The sequence below is a fragment of the Bufo bufo genome, chromosome 4, assembly GCF_905171765.1.
Source record: "Bufo bufo chromosome 4, aBufBuf1.1, whole genome shotgun sequence".
NCBI classification, from domain to species: domain Eukaryota; kingdom Metazoa; phylum Chordata; class Amphibia; order Anura; family Bufonidae; genus Bufo; species Bufo bufo.
In genome coordinates, this window is record NC_053392.1 from 35,839,329 (window position 1) to 35,846,456 (window position 7,128).

Genomic DNA, 7,128 nt, shown 5'->3' on the forward strand with positions numbered 1-7,128 from the left:
ATCCGGTGACCGCCTAATGTACCTCCAGTCATATAATCACAAGTTCTTTTCTGTCAGGTGAATGCCTAATTTGCATGATTAGCATAAAGGTTCCCGATTAAAATACATATTTTTTGTGGGAATTTATGCCAATGATCCCCCTCTGGTATGTCACTGTCTATGTTGTGGGACTATTTGTGCACTTCTAGTAAGTATTTGGTGGCTACAAATATAACAATATAACAAAATAATAGCAAAGATAGTTTGAGGGTTTAGTAAGACCGCAGAGTGCACCTGTCTTTGCTATTATTTTGTTATAGTGTTATATTGATTATCACATCCACATAATTGCTATCTTGTGTAGGATGTCTATTGTGGTACTTGTGGTTCGCTGCGGGCATCCTCCACCGTATGCATTTTTGCTGGGGATCGTCATTAGCAACGGGCCACAAGTGCAGGATCTGCTCCCCTATATATATTCACAACTGCATGTGGGTTTGAGCACGTCCTGCTTGTTTAATACCACGCCATTCTTTTCAGTTTGTATGGCTACAAATATGACCTGAATGTTTTTCAGGTTCGCCTGCCATTAAAGCCAATGTGGTCCTCCGCAACCGCGCGGTTCGTGAACATTTCACCAGTGACCGCCTAATGTACCTACAGCCACGTCATCACAAGTTCTTTTCTGTCAGGAGAATGCTGAATTTTTGGGGCCTGTACTGGCCTGCAGTAAAAAATGTATCTAGTAACTGCCTAATGCACCTCCAGCCACATAATCACACGTTCTTTTCTGTCAGGTTAATGCCTAATTTTTGGGGCCTGTACTGTCCTACAGTAAAATTTTTATCGAGTGACTGCCTAATGTACCTCCAAGCCACATCATCACAAGTTCTTTTCTGTGAGGTGAATGCTGAATGTTTAGGTCCTGTACTAGCCTAAAGTAAAAATTTTATCCAGTGACCGCCTAATGTACCTCCAGCCACATAATCACAAGTTATTTTCTGTCAGGTGGATGCCTAATTTTTGGAGCCTGTACTAGCCCACAGTAAAAATATTATCCAGTGACTGCCTAATGTACCTCCAGTGACGTAATCACATGTTCTTTTCTGTCAAGTGAATGCCTAATTTTTGGGGCCTGTACTGGCCTACAGTAAAATTTTTATCCAGTGACTGCATAATGTACCTCCAGCACATAATCGCAAGTTCTTTTCAGTCAGGAGAATGTCGAATTTTTGGGGCCTGTACTGGCCTACAGTAAATTTTTTTATCTAAGTGACCGCCTAATGCACCTCCAGCCACATAATCACAAGTTCTTTTCTGTCAGGTTAATGCCTAATTTTTAGAGCCTGTACTGGCCTACAATAACATTTTTAGCCAGTGACCGCTTAATGTACCTCCAGCCACATCATCACAAGTTCTTTTCTGTCAGGTTAATGCTTAATTTTTGGGGCCTGTACTGGCCTACAGTAAAATTTGTATTCAGTGACTGCCTAATGTACCTCCAACCACATAATCACAAGTTCTTTTCTGTCAGGTGAATGTCGAATTTTTGGGGCCTGTACTGGGGCCTACAGCAAAATTTTATCCAGTGACCGCATAATGTACGTCCAGCCACATAATCACAAGTTCTTTTCTGTTAGGTGAATGCCTAATTTTTGGGGCCTGTACTCCCGTGGCCTAAATTTTTTTTTTTCTAGGCTCTAGCAGGGCACATTATTGAGATTTTCCCTTTAAGCCACATAAAAATGGCCCCTGATTAAAATACATCTTTTTTGTGGGAATTTTTGCATGATCCTCCTATGGTATGTCATTGTCCATGTTGTCGGATTATTTGTGCACTTCTAGTAAGTATTTGGTGGCTGCAAATATGACCTGAAGGTTTTTCAGGTTCGCCTGCCTTTAAAGTCAGTGAAGTCCGCCGCGAACATGCGATTCGCGAACATTTGATCGCGAAAACACGTTTGCGAACTGTCCCGGCCGGTGTTTGTCCATCAGTATCTACCATATTAGCATAACACATAGTAAATATTTCATGGCACATTTGAGAAATGATCCAATGTGTTTCATCACTTTCTTAACTTGTCATATTATATTTTATAAATATATTCTTCATAAAACTTTTATTGTTGTAGGCAAATAATTGTTTTATGTCTTTATGTCTTATGGATTGAATTAGTTTGACTTTGGCTTTATTAGACTTTAGGCTTGTAATACCCTTCCTAACCATACGGTGTGCTGTTATTTTTTAGGAACACATAAATTGGCATTTAAAATATATGATTTTTTTTTAGATTGTCAAAATGCATACAAAACATGAACACAAGACAAAAAAAGCTTTATTGTGTTTATTTAGAAAACTTTTTAATGAATGTATATTTGCCTTCTTCCCAGTTTAATGTCATACAGTACTTCTGTATAGCATTGGATTGCAGACTGTCAATATACAACAGATGGGTAGTTTTCCAGTGCATACATATATATGCTTCAGCAGGCATCAGCATGGTATGGACCTGGGGGCCACAAGCTGTCAGTGTATGATCGCAGACCTGGAAAATGAAATGACAGGGTAGCATTTGTTGTTTGAAGGGAGTCCCCCTTTAACAACACCAAGATCTTTAATGATCAGTTCAATACAGTACAGAGAACACCACAAGAGAAAGACATGAGTAGGTATTCTTTTTATTATTATTTTTTATTTTTACAGCATTCACGTGCATTTCAAGAATTTTTAATTATCTTGGACAACTCCTTCAAGTTTAGTAGGGTTAAAACAAGTAAAATGAAGATAGCAGAGGTGAGTTTTGTAGGCTCAGTTATAGGAAGTTTAGTTTGCATGGACAGTACGGTTGAGTTATTTAACATTAGGGCTACTAAAGTTCTAATTAGTAGGATAAGGGTTTGTAGAGCTATAATTAGTAGGGTTAAAGTTGGTAAAGTTAAGACTCATAGGGTCAGAGTTAAGAATAAGAATCTATATTTATGGGTTCTTTATGTTTTAAGCAGGACAGCAGAATAACCACCCCAATATGGGCGTTCTCACTCAAGAACGTAAACTGGTTCACCCCAAGTGGTTCGTACGGGTGGTATTGCTTCATACGTTGGGTTCACAGAGTAGCTGCTGACAGGTGAAGTGAACAGGTAGAATGGTCAAACTAGCTAAAACCAGATCCAGAGAGGAAAAATGTCAAAGCCAATTCAGTAATCAGTATCCATATCAGGGGTCAACTCAAAAGACACAAACAGCACAGTAAAGAAAGGCAGGAGAATAGCCAGGAAATAGTTCTAGGTTCTAGTTCAAATTGTAAATTTCAGTAATCTTTAATCTTAATTTATGTAATTGGAAAAAGTTAAGAAAACTTTTATAAATCATATAATGACTGAAGTACACCATCCGATCAGCAAATGGACCTACGTTTGTTGTGGGATTTTTTTGTTTTTGTTTTGTTGCCTTTTAGGTGATTTCCCAAAATATAACTCTTTAATTGCAGAGCTTATTTTATTAAAATAATTAGTATTCAATCTATTGCGATTTTCACTTACCTCTTTAGTGTACACTAAGAACCAGTCAATATAATCACAGACATGGACAGGAGATGAAATCAAAGTCAGAAAAGCAAAAGCACAATGAACAGATTGGAAGCCACATTTTTATGCACAATCAGACCATTGTAGAGATAGCTTATAAAAAAAAAAAAAAAACAATACCAACTGGGATTAGTTATACACAATAATCCTAGTAATTGCAAAATGTGAATTACACCAATAATTAGGGCTCTATCAAAAATGTTGACTTTTTCCAAGAACTTTGGAAATAGATATAAAAGTTCCTTTATTTTCTAGGAGAACTGTAATTTTAAGAGGGTTTTCCAGTACTTAGATATTGATGATTAGTGATGAGCGGCAGGGGCAATATTCGAATTTGCGATATTTCGGAAATATTTGGGCGAATATTCACGTATTCATGTATGTATGAACAGCAGAACCTATCAGCTACACTATAGATCAATCTAACCTACACTAACTATCTCCCACCAACTATCTGTATTATATATATGAGATAACTAACTAACTAACTAACTAACTAACTAACTAACTATCTAATGTAATTAAACAGCTAAGCACAGAGCACAGCAATGTCACTGCTGTCTCTCTCAGAACTGCAAAAACAACTGCCGGGGAGGTTCTTATATAGTAAGCGATAGGCAACTTTCCTATTGGTCTCTAGAGATGTTTCTAAGCTCAGACAAAGACATTGCAGCCTTGTAATTGGGCCATAAGCAGGAAGGGAGGGTTCTGATGAAAAAAAAATCTAGAATATTCGAGATTACGAATATATAGCACTATATTCAAAATCTTCGCAAATTCTCAAAGTGGTGACATTCGCGATTAAAATTTGCGATTCGAATATTCGCTATCAACACTATTGATGACCTATCCTTAGGATTTAGTGCATTAAATGGGTACTTTATTAATAACGTCTGTGCCAGTTTTCCGCTCACACTACATTTAAAACACTGGGTAGGGTTTGATGGAAGGCTGGGGCCCAACAAATTTATCATAATTTTGAGTTAGAAAATTGGATAAATTATAGCTGATATCTACAGCAAGTGATGTAGATTGTAATTTGTAGTGCATGGACAGACCAAGGATGGGTGGAGCACCCCTCTTAATAAACTAGGGCCTCTTATTCCAAAATACTTTTTACTGCGGGAGTAATGCATCGAAGCTCCTGTGCCAGAAAAGTTTAGTGTTTTTGCCAGTGGCTTCAGTGTGCTTCCAGGTCCATGTGCCCGTGCCGCAAAAGATAGGACGTTCTATCTTTGGCCGCAACATATGGATTGCGGACCCATTGAAGTCAACGAGTCCGCATCACGATGTGGGGTGCACATGGCCAGTGTCCATGTTTTGCGGATCCATGGTTTTCCATTCTCAGTACGGACACGGTCATGTTAATGAGGCCTAAGACTGAAAATAATTATTTGTTAGAATCTGGAAAACACCTTTAAGAGAGTGCATATGTGTACATTTTGACTTATTTATCAAAGAAAAAAATAAGTGTAAAATGTAAATAAAGAAAATTTCAAACAGAAAACGAATTAATCTGATTTATTGAGCGTCATGTGTCTGTGAGGGCATGCTCCTTGTAAAGATCTTTGGAAACCAACTATAATATGGCTGTAGAAAGCATAGATAGCCTGAGAAAATAGTGGCATTTCACAACTGAGTTCAATGACATCAACTTGTGAAGAAAAAACCTAGCCTGTTTAGAGTTCTGTTAGCAGACTACCAGATTTCTTGAAGCATATAGCTGTTTATTGACCATCAAACATGAATGATGTGCTTAAAGAGCATCATATGTACAATGTTCAGTACCTACTGTATGTGACAGATAAAAGAAGTTGGTAGCTGACTGGATTAGCTGGTGGCTGTATCTCCACCACATAGACTGTGGCAAATTTGAGGTGGACGGAGAATATTCAATGCAGACAAGGAGATATTTCCCCAATTAAAGTAGTAAGCAAGGTTCTGAGACTTCTTGTCTAGCCAGTGACTGAAGAAGCACAAGATATTCTAGATATTGGTTCTGGAGGACTTTTGGAGTAAGGTGTTTGAGTAGTGAATCCCTGAGGAGCCAGTGTAGAGGATGGGAGTGGTAGTTGTTCTGGTGAGGTGTTGTGTCACAGGGTACCCCCTTAAGCCATCACTTCCTGAGGGGTACCGATTGGTACAGTGAGAGTGTAGTTTGAAGATTCAAGCCAGAAGTAAACATATAACAGTTTCTCTTTACTTAGTGCAAATATAACTTGTGGCACATCCAGCAGTATGACATTCAAAAGCACTAGCAAGCACTTGTAGACATAACTGTACACTATAATGCATGCTTGATGTTAGTCTGGCCTAGTGATGGTTTAGGTAGGTGCTGGTGTCTGACCCGTAGCCCTCTTCCTTGCAGCACTGTCTGTAAAGCTATATTTTATTGATCACTCTGCTGTCTTGTTGCACTTATGCTTTCTTGAAAGTGTGCTCTTGAATTTTGCTGATGTCTCTGGAGTGTTGGTCTCAAAGAAGAATAAGATCTAGTTCCTGAGTATCCCTGAGTGTTTGCCTCACAGGTACAGTAGAGTTGAGCGAACACCTGGATGTTCGGGTTCGAGAAGTTCGGCCGAACTTCCCGGAAATGTTCGGGTTCGGGATCCGAACCCGACCCGAACTTCGTCCTGAACCCGAACCCCATTGAAGTCAATGGGGACCCGAACTTTTGGGCACTAAAAAGGCTGTAAAACAGCCCAGGAAAGAGCTAGAGGGCTGCAAAAGGCAGCAACATGTAGGTAAATCCCCTGCAAACAAATGTGGATAGGGAAATGAATTAAAATAAAAATTAAAAAAATAAAAATTAACCAATATCAATTGGACAGAGGTCCCATAGCAGAGAATCTGGCTTCACGTCAGCAGAGAATCAGTCTCTTCATGCCATAGCAAAGAATCTGGCTTCATGTCAGCAGAGAATCAGTCTCTTCATGCCATAGCAGAGAATCTGGCTTCATGTCAGCGCAGAATCAGTCTTCATGTCATAGCAGAGAATCAGGCTTCACGTCACCCACCACTAGAACAGGCCACTGTCACACATTTAGGCCCCGGCACCCAGACAGAGGAGAGAGGTCCCGTAACAGAGAATCTGGCCTTATGTCAGCGCAGAATCTGTCTTCATGTCATAGCAGAGAATCAGGCTTCACGTCACCCACCACTGGAACAGGCCACTGTCACACATTTAGGCCCCGGCACCCAGGCAGAGGAGAGAGGTCCCGTAACAGAGAATCTGGCCTTATGTCAGCACAGAATCTGTCTTCATGTCATAGCAGAGAATCAGGCTTCACGTCACCCACCACTGGAACAGGCCACTGTCACACATTTAGGCCCCAGCACCCAGACAGAGGAGAGAGGTCCCGTAACAGAGAATCTGGCCTTATGTCAGCGCAGAATCAGTCTTCATGTCATAGCAGAGAATCAGGCTTCACGTCACCCACCACTGGAACAGGCCACTGTCACACATTTAGGCCCAGGCACCCAGGCAAAGGAGAGAGGTCCCGTAACAGAGAATCTGGCCTTATGTCAGCACAGAATCAGTCTTCATGTCATAGCAGAGAATCA